Genomic DNA, 14,748 nt, shown 5'->3' with positions numbered 1-14,748 from the left:
CTTTACCCCTGTAGAAAGGAATTTCTGTCTAAAAAATATGACATACAAAATACTTAGTAAGCTTTGAATGAAAAAGAAAACAACAATAAAAATATGAAGAATTGTAGACAGGAGGCTAGTTTAATACCTGAGGTGTTTCCGAGTAAATTACTTTAGGAAATAAAATATAAGTTCCATACATGCATTATTTTGTATAGTCCAAATATCCCCAGAAGATAAATAATATTATTCTCATTTATAGGTTTAAAAAGCATTGAAGTTAAAAACCACCTAAAGACACAAACTATTGAAGTTTAAAAGTCCATTTAAAGCAACTATAGGAATGTACAAATCAAAGTCAAGATATTAGAAATACATTCAAATTTGTTAGCTTCACTTCTCTAGATACATATTAGAGTTATTTGTGAAACTCAAATAAAGTATTTATGATAGAAATTGTTTTCTAATGGTTGAATGATAACTATGGCTTTATGCTTTAGTTGGTTTTACTTGATTTCTGAATCCAGATCACCTACCAGAGTATTTTATCCAATTCAAATAATCTCTTTACAAAATCAAACCATGCTTCGTACTGAGGCAGTAGAAGGATAAATACTACTTAGGGCCAGATTAGTTTAATTTACCAAAAAACAGTTACAGCGTTAATTTATATTAACCTCCATAGTAAGAATGATTTTCATTTTTAAAATAGCCCTGAACTCATCTTTTTTCTATCTTCAGTTTTTTGCAGTTTATTTCTCTGCTTACTACTTATTGGCTATTACATCGTATGTATTTGGCAAACTACCGTAAATAATATTTTGAGCATGGCATGTTAAAGCTTGATGTGTTCATAAACACAACTGTCCCTTATTAATAATGGCGAAGTTTGGTCCATTATTAAATAGGTGTATATATATATATATATATACGAAGTTTGTTCCATTATTAAATGTGTGTATATATATATATATATAGATGAATATGTTTTGAATTCAAATGTAATATCATCTATCTATAAATGTTTATATGGATAAGATTTTTATAAATATTTATGGATATTATGCACTCAAAAGTTATATTTTAAATAACAACCCACATTTTAAGTAACATAGTTTTTAAATAACTTTTAAAGTAATATTCCATTATTAAATGTGTGTATATATATATATATATAGATGAATATGTTTTGAATTCAAATGTAATATCATCTATCTATAAATGTTTATATGGATAAGATTTTTATAAATATTTATGGATATTATGCACTCAAAAGTTATATTTTAAATAACAACCCACATTTTAAGTAACATAGTTTTTAAATAACTTTTAAAGTAATACCCACTTATAAAGTAACCCATATTTAAAGTAACATTTTAAATAACTTCCTTTGAAGTGCAAAGAACCAAGCTCATAAAGAGCTTTTTACCCCATGAATGTACATGCTTAACAGATTAGAGAAGGGAAAATGTTGATTTCTGGTTTTCACAGCTGTTTGATATCTTGGACACATGATTCAAAAAGACATTGTTCCTACAATTATCTAACCCCTCCTTAAATCTTTGTCATTGTGTTTTGTTTCATGGTTGTTTTATATTTTTATCACTAAAAAGTACTTTGATAACACAATATAATGATTTCTCTTAAATCTAGAACAGGAAATGATTAACTCAGTATTTTTTAAAATGAGAAATAGAAACTAAGACATTCATTGAAAAATGGTATTTGTACTAACCTCTGACACAACCTTTCACAAAATCCTAATAATGCATTCAGATATAGAAACTTGTTAAAATCAAAGAGGAAATTCTACTAACAATAAAGCCAGCAAATCTGAATTTAGAAATCAAACCAAACAAACTAAACCAACTATCTACTATTACTAGTTATCCACAAATATTTTCACATTACCTTAAGTGTTAGCCTGACTCTCCTTGGTCTCCTGTTCTGGAGAGATAGGTTCAAATGTATAATTTCATATTTGATAAAAGTATAAAGTCCTTCCTAAAATTATGGAGTCTAGGGTCACCCTTGAGCAGTTAAGAGCAGTGCATAGAAAGCCAAATCCCACATGGCTGACTAGGATTGGAATCCCAATCTGGAGGATTGAAAACATGCCAAGTATGCATACAGGTGTACCCCAAATCCTGACAGGATGGGAAAAAGAGGGATTTCAGGCTCACTGGGGAGGGAGTTTCTCTTTCTCTCTCGGTCTCTCTCCCTCTCTTTCTCTTTCTCTCTCTCCTCTCTCACAAACACCCTCTAGCAATACACACACACACACACACACATATATATATATACATATATGCAATTAGGGCCAGTAGGTGGTGTAGTGTTTGGGGCACTGGGTTCCCACATGGCAGATGGAGGTTTGGTCCTGAACTTCACGGTTTAAAAATCAGCTGGGCACATGTGCATGGGTGCCAGAATCCTAGTGGGAGGATGAAGAGGAAGCGATTGCAGTGTGGCCATCTCCACTAGGGACTGATTCCTCACTTTCTCTCTCACTATCTCTGTCTCTCTCTGAAGAGAGTGTGTGTTCTATGGCAAAAACCTAACACCCCCCCTATACAAAAATGCAGTCCGAAAGTTTATACCCACACAGCTTCTGTTAGCTCGTCATTCCTTATTATATAAATTGCACTGCAATTCTACATGACATCTTGTTTCTATAGTATGGCATGTCTGAAATAAAACAAGTTGAACAAAATGAAAGACGTTTGGTCACAGATACTGGGTCAAGGCTAAGTTTATTCTAAGGTGGGCAACTGTCACATGGCTGAGGATTTAAAATTAGAGAATTCTCAGGTAACTAGGAAGGTTTGTCACTAATTGTGAGCCAACTCTTTATCTCTCGCTCTCTATTTTTTTAAGAGAGGTTTTTGCTATAGGATGTGTCCACTTGCCAGAGAGACGGAGAGACAAAAAGTTAGAAATCATCTCCCAGGGGAGCTAGCCATGCCACAATCCCTTTTCCTCCATTCTCTTCTTGAGATTTCGAGCATGCACACACATGGGTTTAGTGTGAGTTTTAAGCCACCAGGTCCAGGACTTGAACCACACTTGACTACATGGCAGTCCAGCAACGTAACCATTATGCCATCTGCTGGTCCTCCAACTCTTTTATCTCTAAATGTGAGATGGATGTCAAACATTTAAGTGATTATTGAACAAGATATGAGCAATCTGCCTAGCAAAACATATTGGAGTGATATACTTCAGGGGGGGAGGAAGAAAAATATAAAGAAGAATGAAAGGAAGAAAAAACTAAGTAAAACTTATAATGAAAATATTATATTACATGAAAAAGGTAGCATGATCCTGTCATACAGAAATTCTAAGAAAGTAGGCGAAAGAGAATATGTTAGAACCTTTTGTGGGGCATGTATACATAACGTGGAAATCTAGATTCATATAAAATAAAATTAGAAAGACAAGGAAAAAGAACAGTACAGAAGAATAAGAGAGGATGGCTTGAAGAGACAATGAGATGAGGTACATAAGTGACAAGTTACTATTTTCATTTGTTATATTTGGTTGTTTTACCCATGCAAGGCTCTGTGTGTGTGTGTGTGTGTGTGTGTGTGCGTGTGTGTGTGTATCACAGGCACTTATATCCTACATAAGAATCCAGGTGGAAAATATTTTACCATGCAGAAACAAAAGAGAACGTTTCTGTAAAAAACAAACAAACAAAGAAAAACAAACAAACAAAAAAACTGTTTATGAACCAAAGTGTCATTAGAAAAAAGAATAATGCCTACCAAACTTTGAGTACATGACCCAATTATTTTATATCCAACTGAGCGCTATGTTTTTTTTGTTTGTTTGTTTGCTTTTTGTTTTTTGTTTTCTGAAGAGGTTTTTGCTATAGGGCTCGTGCACTCAGCAGAAGGACATGAGAAAGAGAGACAGAAAGCAAGAAATCACCCTCCAGGGGGATGGCCGCAATTCTTTCTCCTCCATTCTCCTCTCTGGCTCTTGGACACACACGCACATGCACCCGGTGTGAGTTTAAGCCACCAGGTCCAGGATCAAACCACAGTCAACTACATGGGAGTCCAGCGACATGGCCATTATGCCAACCGCTGGTCCCAAACTGAGCACTTTTTAATAAGTGAAGAAAACAGATAAACATTCTTACTTGATTGATATATCTGAAAATATATCATCTATGGACCCATAGTTAAAAGTATCAAAAACAATAAAACAAAATTTGTTTATAGATATGTTAGCTAATTTGATAGCAAATAATATTAAAATGTTATGAACACACATGAGGGAAAATTAAACTAAAGTAAGCATGGAAATCACTCATATATATGATTAACTCTGATGTAATCTGTCAAAATTATATTTTAAAGAGAATATAGTTTCCAAAAATGAAAATTACATTATATTTTGGAGGTAAGAGTTCTTGTAATGTTAAAGCTTATTTGCAAGGAGATTGAAAAAAAGTTTGAGAGAGTTCAAATAGTCTACAATGTTATGTTATATAGAAAAAAACAGAAGATGCAACTTTATTTTCATACAATTGACAACAAAACATGAAAAATTCACACGTAGTAGGAATAGAAACAACAAAACTGTTAAAAAGAAATGAAAACACACACAAAATTAAAATATAAATCTCTAGAACAAAGAGTCTCCATGAGAGTAGACCTGATAATACACCAGTACTGATAACTATGTCATAGGCTCATAATTAACAGTTAGGTATTATAATAGCCAAGTCATAGTTGTACAAAAAGAGGGAACCAGCAGTTAGCGTAATGGCTATGTCCTGGACTCCCACGTAGTCGACCACGGTTTGTGTCCCGGACCCGGTGGCTTAAAACACGCCAGGCGCGTGTGTGTGCATCCCCAAGATCCCGAGAGGAGAATGGAGACGAAGGGATTGCGGCATGATCATCCCCCCTGAAGGGTGATTTCTCGCTTTCTGTCTCTATGTCTCTTTCTGTCTGTCTGGCGAGCGCATGCGCCCTATAGTGAAAAAAATCTCTCAAAAAAAAAAAAAAAAAGAGTGCTGTTGTCCAGTGACTGAGCCCACATGGGAGATCCAGTTTCAGTTCTTGGCTCTATCTAAAAAGTCTAAGAGTGATGGCATGCACTTATGGTTCTTGCTCCACAGGAGACTAGGTCAGGAGGATCATGATTTGGAGAGTCTATGTCAAACATATTTATTACTCCCTCTCCGTCCCCATCTCTTATTTATTGAGGGCATATTCACTTGCCAGAGACAGACAGAGAGCAAGAGAAGGAAAGTGAGAATTCATCTACCATGGAAAATGGTCATACCACTATCCCTTCTCTTCCATTTCCTCCTCCTTTTGGGATTTTGGGAAGTCATACACATGTGCCTGGCATGTTTTTCAATCTACCAGGTTTGATACTCTAATTGCCTAGTTGGCCATGTGAGATCCACTTTCCTTAACTGCCACACCACCAGTTGGGCCCCCTCTCTCAGGGGAAAAAAAAAAAAAGTCTATCTATAATACAAAGGAAAACAAAAATCACCATGTAACATCTCTAGAATTAAAATATGAAATGTTAATAGTCATGGTCTTCTGAAATGTCCTAGTTACTGGAAATAGAGTGTGAACAAAATAGAGATAGTCTCTGAACCTAATGAATTTCTAATTTAGTTAGAAAAGAGAAAATAAAGAAAAACTCTAGAGTGGTGAGGGCTAAAGAAGGAATAATACATAGATTTAAGTGTCATAATCTTGAACAATAAGAAATAAATAACTATGGACCAGCAGTTAGCGTCATGGCTATGTCGCTGGACTCCCATGTAGTCGACCACAGTTCAAGTCCCAGACCCGGTGGCTCAAACTCATGCCAGGCGCATGTGCATGTGTGCCCAAGATCTCGAGAGGAGAATGGAGAAGGGATTGCGGCGTGGTCATTCCTCCTGGGGGGTGATTTCTCGCTTTCTGTCTCTCTGTCTCTCTCTGTATTTCTGGTGAGCACACATGCCCTATAGCAAAAACTTCTAAAAAAAAAAAAAAGAAGAAGAAATAAATAACTAGATAATTCGTGAAAGTATCTAGTCAGAGTATAACCTAGGTGAAAATCCAGAGGCAAAGAATAGAAAGACTAATTTACAATAAAAACCAATATGGCTAGAAACTGCTTTCAAACTTTGTCATCAGGAAAAAACTTATAAAATTGTAATGTGTATGTCCATCTGAGTTTAAACATTTTTTCATTTTTAAAATAATAACTTAAAATATCTTGATAAAGTTTTCTTAGTTCTATACTCCTCTATGTATACTACTATTAGAATCATATCATATAAAGCTATACATATTTAATATTTGATTTGTTGTCTGCAGCTTTGGTAGTGGATCAAATTTCATGTTACTTATTCTTTTATTGTTTTTACTGATTTGAAGAGAGATTTTTTTTTTTTCCATTGGGCATGTTGCTCATCAGTGAGCCAGAGATATGGCCATGATACAATTCCTTCTCCTTAAGTCTTCTCTAGGAAGTTTAGACTTGCAAGCACAGGCACCCAGAATTCAAGCCTTTTCAAGTCACCAGGTCGAGACCCAAAACTCAAAGTCGGTTGTGTGAGAGCCAGTGCCTTAATCCACATGGCACCTGTTGGTCCAAGAGACTTAAATCTTATATTAGAGAGTGCGATTGATTTTTGTAAAGAACTTTAAATGATCTAGTCATAAGTCAATGCAATGTTTTAAGTACCAATTTTATAAAGAAAATTTAAGTCTCTAAGAAATAAAAACAGGTTACCCATTAAGTGCAGAATTAATTTGGCATCATTTGCACCATTAAATGGTTGAGAAGAATGGCGTGGTTAGTCATTTTAGAATGCAAGAGAGAATAGTTGTATCGCCAGAAAGCTATACACCCAAATATACTAGGTTAACTAATTTTTTATTAAATCTACCAAGAAAACACAGTGGGAAAATGACAATGTCTTCAATAAGTGGTGCTGGGGGAACTATAAATAAGACCTTTTTTTAATATCTTTTCTAAATTTTACTGCAAATGGATCAGAGGCTTAATTATAAGACATGAAACCACAAAACTCCTTAATGAACACGTAAGAAGAAAGCTCCTTGACACTGGTCTTGACAATGAATGCTTTTGATATGACATCAAAAGCACACACAACAAAAGTAAAAATAAACAAGAGAGATTATCTCAAGCTAAAAAGTTTCTGCACAAAAAAAGAAATAATCAATAAAATGAAAAGCAGACCTATAAAATAGGAGTAAATATTTACAAGCCAGATAAGGGGTTAATGCCTAAGAAGCAAAGCAAAACAAACAAAGCAAACAAATAAACAAAAACCAAGCTAAACTAGTTGTAAAATGAACAAAGTATGTGAAAGTATGTGAATAGACTTTTTTTTTCTTTTATGTTTTTACCATAGGGTGTGTGCATTAGCTGGAGAGAGGTAAAAAGTGAGAAATCACCCCAAGCAGAGATGGTCATGTTGCCATCCTTTCTTTTCCATTGTATTTCTGTGATTTGTCAATCTGCCTGGTTTGGGACTTGAACCACAGTCAGCCATGTGGGAGTCCAGCACCTTCACCACCAAATCACCTGATAACCCCCTGAAAATCAATCTGGGTGGTTTGGGACTTGAACCACAGTCAGCCATGTGGGAGTCCAGCACCTTCACCACCAAATCACCTGATAACCCCCTGAAAAGACATTTTTATAAAGAAAATAAACAAATAACCAATAAGTACATGAAAAGATGCTCAAAATTACTAATTATCAGGGAATGCAAATAAAACCACAAAGAGCCATTGCCTCAGACACATCAGCACTTATAAAAAGCCAAATGTAGCAGATGCTAGCAAGATATGGAGAAAAGGGAACTCTTGAACACTATTTTTGGGGATGTAAATTGATGCAGCATATAAAAAACAGCATTGAAGTACCTCTTAAAAATTAAAAATAGGACTACTATATGATCTAACCAATCTGTCCTGTGTGTATATTTGAAGGAGACAAAATCAGTATTATCAATGAATATCTGCACTTCTGGATTTATTGTAGCATCATCCATAATAGACAGTGAACAGAAACAACCTAAGTGCCTCCTGATGATGAAAGAATAAGGGAAATGTGTGTGTGACACACACACACACACACATATCTATATATATATATCTATATAGATATATAGATATATAGATATAATTACAAAAAAATTATCCTACTAGTGACATGAATGAGACTGAAAGGCATTATGCTAAGTGAAATAAGCCACACACATCTCACTTATGTGTAGAATCTTCAATAGATTAATTTGGCATCATTTGCACCATTAAATGGTTAAGAAAAAATGGAGTGGTTAGTCATTTTAGAATGCAAGAGAGAATAGCTGTATCACCAGAAAGCTAGACCCCCAAATATACTAGGTTAACTAATTTTTACTTTTAAGGTGAGCAAATTCTGAGAGTTGAATGTAATGACTATAATAAATAATATTTTATTTTGTAATTGAAACTTGCTAATAGAGTACTTACAAAGTGTTCCCACACATATTCAGGCACACACAAAGAGATAACTATGAGGTAATTGATGTGTAGGGTAACTTACATGGTAATAATTTCACAATGCATATGTATGTCCAGTAGTGGTATTATACCATTTAGATATGTACAGTTGTATCAGTTATACCTAAATAAAGTTAAATTAAAGAGAAAATAAATTTAAAAAAATAGTCTCTGGGGAAAAAATAGAAAAATTCAAAATACACAAAGTAACAAATCAGGGACAAGCAGACAGCCTAGCAGTCATTTTCCCTCTCACTGTCTCTGTCTCTCTTCTCTAGCGCAGGCACCCCAAGGCAAAAACCTCTACCAAAAAAAGAAACCTATTGATACAATTAATCATGTCAAAAGGGAAATACCGTGCAATCATTTAAATACTGAATATTTGGAACCAGCAGATGCCCTAATAGTTACATCACTGGACTCCCATATAGTGGACCAGGGTTGAGTTCCATACCTGGTGGCTTAACCTCACTCCAGGCATGTGTGTGTTCTGCCCAAAATCCCTAGGAGGAGAAGGGATTATAGCCTTCCTGGACCAGCCCTCCTGTAGAGTGATTTCTCATTTCTGTCTTTCTTTCTCTCTGAAGAGTGCACAGGGCACGCACCTAGCAAATTCTCTTTCAAAATCTCTTTCAAAAGAAAAGGAGTGAAAAAAAATAGAAGGCCTGAAAAGCTTAGTGGGTAGAGTCACTATGGAAGCAGACAGGACCTGGGAGCCCAGCTTCCTGGGCATTCCACTCTGCCAGGAAGGAAACAGCATGCTGTACCCCAATGAAGATAAGAACCACATTCTTTTCTACCTGCTGGAATTGCCATTAGCAGCAGGAAGCTGACAACAACTGCATTTAGGTCAACAAAATCACGCGCGAAGTGGACGGACTGATCCAGATCATTGCAGACATGACCTGGGACCCCACTTACCCCATGTACTGAGGACCACCCTTGCCAGAAGTACGACCACACGAGCCAGTGTTCTTGCAGTAGTACAGTGCCCGGGTGAGGACGCCATGCTCCTGTACTACGTATGCACTTCCCCCACTGCGGCCACCCCTGAGACTCCCTTCTTCACTCTTATGTAATAAATGCCTAGTTTTGGTGGGGGGAACCCTGAAAAGTCATGTTAATGTTTGTTTGTGTGTTTTAAATGTTGAAGGACACATGCACTCACCAGAGAAAGGCAAAGAAGGAAAAAGCACCCTTCAGTGGGGTATGATCATTCTTCAACCCCTTCTCCTCTGTTTCTCCAGCTTGTTGGGGTTGTGGGCATACACACGTGCGTGTGCCTTATAATGTTTTTCCAGTTCCTAGGACCAGGATTTGAATCACGGCTTCCCATGTGTATTCTGCTTCCTTAACTACTAGGCCACAGGGACAGCCCCATTTAATGTTTAATAGACATTTCTTAGAATCTGAAGGAAAGAAATGCTGGCCCAGCTGCTGTGGCATACAGGTAGCATGACCATTTGGGAGACTGAAAGTCATATGAGAGGCATAGGTTCTGTTGCCAGGACAGCCTGAACACGTGGGGTTTAAGTGTACATGACTATAATTCTAGTTCATAGAGAGGCTAGGACAGGAGGATCCAAAGTTAGTTCAAGTGTTTATTTCTATCTCTTCTGTTCTCTCTTTCTCTGTTATTATATAATAACCATTTCTTTCTTCCCCTTTTTTTTAATTAGCTGGAGATTACATGTGCTTGCTTGTAGAGAGAGAGAGAAAATCAGAAAGCACCCCCCCCCATGGGGAACAGTAATACTACAGTCCCTTCTCCTTCGTTTTTCCCTTCTTTCAGGATTTTTGGGCATGCATGCACATGTGTCTGGTGTGTTTCCCAAGTCACTAATTCCAAGAGTCAAATTGCACAGTTGAGACCACATGGGGTTCAGTCGCCCCAACCACCATGCTATGATTTGGCCCCTGCAGTGTCTATTTCTAAAAGCTTGAAGTAAAAAAAGGAATACCATGCTATGAAGCATCAAAAGAAAATATAAATTGGGTTGATATATAGTGAAAAGGCATTTTAGAGTTTAAAACCCATTTCTAAGAACTTAAAATTTGAAAAAAGATAAAATATGTAAATATAATACTAAATAAAAATCACAAAATTCATTTGAATTTTAAATTCATATTACGTGTAATCTTGATACAGTATTGTCTAATTAATTTATAAATTATGAAAATAGGGTCAAAAGATAGTCTTAAAACCAAAACTCATAGATATGATAAAATCTTTTTGCAATCTTTTCATACTTTTCAGCTCTTTTTTATTGCTCTTCTTTGACTCAATGTACTTTGAGCCTTAGTCAATAGAGTTATCTTAAAAAAGCATTAATGGAGTTTTCCAGAAATCCATCTTGAAATCATGAGAAGACATGTTCTTTGGATCAGTTTTTATTATTTCACATTTTATACATACACTTTAGAAACCACAGATTAGAGGCATATTTCCCTTTCTAAAACATAACAGTTCATTCAAATCCAGAATGATTAGTAGGTAATGCAACCAGTGGATGAATCCTTAGAATATGTACATAACTCAAGTTTGCTTTAGAAACCACAGCTCTGGCTTAAATTGAAAGTAACAGAATCAGCCTGGCGTGTTCCATTAAGTTTGTCCAACGTCCTCAGTTTCAATGGAAGTCAAAATTTATTAGAATTGTTAATCCTGACCCAGAATTATTCCTGAGCTCATTAGACAATTGGTTGAACATATTTTCATAAGTTAACTGTTTCAGACCCCTTCATTTTGTTTATAAGGTTATTGGGAAAGGTCAAATGATTTGCCTGAGGTCAGGAGGGAGAATGAAGAGGAGAGAGTGCTTAAAGGTAAAAAAGAAAATACTAGGTTTCCTGGATTCTTAGTTGGTGTTCTTTTCCATTTCACAACACTGTTAATTAATAGGTGAGAGATATGAAGATTATGGATAAATATGCAATTAAATATGCAGGTGTGAATGTTGAAAGCACAGAGCAAATTTTTCATGATATGTTTCCATAAGACTAAGCTATCAGGCTTCCTACACTGGTAAGGTAAACTTACTTGTGTGAAATCAAAATTCACGTGTGACATAAAGATACATATTACTTTATTTATAGAATACATATTTTCTTATTTATTACCAAAGAAGTGGTTTCGTATTAGAAAGGAAATAGTTCCACACCATATGAGCTGTATTTTCTTAACCCTGTGAGTGGCCATGAACATCCACAGCATGTGTATCCATCTGTGCAGAACACAGTTAACTGGCAGTCCCGACTGCTGCCACTCTAGATATTCCGGGATGGTTATGCCAGGATTGCACTTTCCCACAGAAGCTTCCTGCCCGTAACTGAGCATGGAAGGTACTAAGACACGCCCATTATGGCAGCATGAGGAACCCTTCCATCCAGGTGACTGTTTCACGGTTTCACACCACCTTGGCTGCAGTAATAGATTCTTTCAATCCAACCTTCCTCATTTCTTCTGTCTCCTTCATAGGAGTCACATCCGCATCAGGGTTTGAAGATTTTTCAACCTTTTCCTTCTCCCTCTACCACTAAATCTTCTTCAGGTGTAATTCCAGCTTGTCATCTCTTCTTGGAGACATAACACAGATTTGCTCTGATTCTGATTATAAATTTCTATATTCATAGATTACAGAAAAACAGTTCATTTTGCTGAGTGAAATTTCAATTTGAATGAACAAAAATAGTCTCTTTGAAAATACAGCTTATATAAACTACTCATATTTTTATTTATGGTAATAAACATCATTTCCTGTAGAAAAATCCCACTATCTATAAACTATGAAGAGTCAGAAATTATAAAATGTATATCAATTTCAGAGATTTTATATCTTTTATTTTTGAGTTTTAAAATGTGTTTTAGAATCAGTGAAATTTATTACTATTTTCATTATGAACAAATGTACACTAATATAGATACTATTTTTTTGACAAATAGACTATTTGTCATAGAGAATATACATTAATAATAATTAAAGGGACCAGCAGATGGCATAATGACTACATTGTTGGTTTCACATGTAGTCAACCACAGTTCAAATCCCAAATCAGCAGCTTAAAACTTATGCCAGGCAGATGTGCATGTGTGCCCAAAATCTTGAGAGGGGAATAGAGGAGAAGGGACTGAAGCATGCCTATACCCCTAAGGGTATAAGGCACTGTCTTTCCAGTGAGTGCACATACCCTATAGCAAAAACCTCTCCAAAAAACATTTTTTTTAATTACAATGAAGGGACTAAAGCATGCCTATACCCCTAAGGAGTGATTTCATCCTTTCTGTCTCTCCAGTGAGTGCACATACCCTATAGCAAAAACCTCTCCAAAAAACATTTTTTTTAATTACAATAATTTTTTAAAAAATCTCCTGCTTGTTTAGTTTCAAACGTTTGACTAGACATTTGGTTATATATAAAAATAAACGTAATAGTTTAATGATATATCATACTTCTAGTTTAGTGAAAACGCTCTTTAGGAAAAATAAAGCTTTGAAAATATAGCTGATCATTGGATTTTATGAAATATTTTTATAATTGTCAGAATAACATTTTCTAATTCATTAACTTATTTCTTCCAGAGGTCTAGGGGTGAAAGAGAGTCTTTATCATTTTCATGGATGGGAAAATTGAAAAAGTTAACTAACTTCACCAGGTCACACAAAAAAACAACCAAGGCCATGCGTATGTGGCCCAAGACCTTGACCATTTGACAGGACCGACGTAAGGGTCTGCTTCTTACAAATGTCTTATATTGTCTTGGTTAAACTCTTTTTTTTCCTCAAGTAATTAGTTACAGAAAACTATGCTGAGACAACTTTAAAACTTTTACCAATAATGTGGACTTTTTTTCAGTTTTAAAGCTTTGAGAAAAATAAGAATGTTAGTTCAGGATAAGTTTTCTGAACTTTGAGTCTCTTGGCTTTTATTCATTTGTAAAATGTCATACTGATTATTTAAACTGAGTGGTTATATTTTTGACAGCTGTGCTATGGCAACATCCTCAGGAAAAACCTTTAGGAACATTAACAAGATCTGAACCACCACTTTGACAATTAAAACTTTATAAATAGTGAACTTGCCACAGGAAGTGTCCACTCAGCTGGTGTGTTGCATAGCAAAGTCTATCGTGAGCTTGGGCTGTAGAAATGTCACTGCAGCAATCCAATTCCTCTTTTCATCAGCAAGTTTTTATTTTCTTTCTTTCCTTCCTTTCTGTCAATCATGGCAAATATTGCAATGTGGACTTTCTTCATGACTTTATAGAAAACTTTATTTTCCCCTCTTCTATCCTCTGTGCACTACACCCTCCCTTCTTTTCATTTATTTTTCAGGAAATAATGATCTGTTCTTTTCTAGCTGATTTTCAGATATGTGTGGAAACATTTCTTCAGCAAATGAATACCATTGCTGTGATTGGATAATAGTCAAATAAGACAGGGTCATCATTCTTTCAAGACTCTTCATTAAAAGTCTCAGGTTTTCCAAAGACCTTCACATGTTTCCTCTCGATGCAATACTATCAACATTTTTGCTAAAAATTATTGACAAATGATATTTATAATTGCTGGCCTAACTCCAAATTTCATGTCCCCAGTGTAACTTCTTTTTTAAGAGAAGTCCAAATATACTCTCTCTCTCTCTCTCTCTCTCTCTCTCTGTGTGTGTGTATCTCTGGTCAAATTAAAATAAATGAATGAATAAATAAAATTAAATAGATAATTATTAAAAAAAAATTCTGGTTGTTAGAAGTTATTAAATTAGCGACCAGCCCGTGGTATAATGGTTATGTCACAGGACCCCCACACAGTTAACTGCAACTTGAGTCCTGGACCCCAGTGACTTAAAACTCATATTGGGCGCTTGTGTGCATCTCCAAAATCTGAAGAGGAGAATGGAAGAGAAGGGATTGCAGCATGTCTAGCCCTAATGGGGGTGATTTAGCACTTTCTGTCTCTCCAGCAAACACATGCACCCTATAGCAAAACATCTCACATTTAAAAAAAAAGTTATTAAATTTGAAATTAAAACTTCCTTTCTACTTCCTATGTCACTGCTTTCACTCAGGGTCTTATTTTCTACCTGGACTAAATGTAACAGTTTTTAAACATTTCCCTCTCTCAAACGACTTAACTAATATTCTCCATCTGCTACCAACTTAATCTTTTTAAGAACACCTAACTGGCCAACTTTAAAAAAAAAAAAAATCCTTCAGTGACTTCTTTCTT

The 14,748-nt window shown here is 35.5% G+C and overlaps 1 pseudogene; it reads left to right on the top strand.

Annotated features, from left to right (window-relative positions):
• The first annotated feature begins 9,214 nt into the window (after nt 1-9,214).
• Nucleotides 9,215-9,601, top strand: LOC102487196 (DNA-directed RNA polymerase II subunit RPB9 pseudogene; annotated as a pseudogene).
• Nucleotides 9,602-14,748: the final 5,147 nt, after the last annotated feature.

The sequence above is a fragment of the Tupaia chinensis genome, unplaced genomic scaffold (genome assembly GCF_000334495.1).
Source record: "Tupaia chinensis unplaced genomic scaffold, TupChi_1.0 Scaffold000606_1, whole genome shotgun sequence".
Classification (NCBI taxonomy): Eukaryota; Metazoa; Chordata; class Mammalia; order Scandentia; family Tupaiidae; genus Tupaia; species Tupaia belangeri.
The sequence above is the reverse complement of the archived record's forward strand: the minus strand, read 5'-3'. Positions and strand labels throughout refer to the sequence as shown.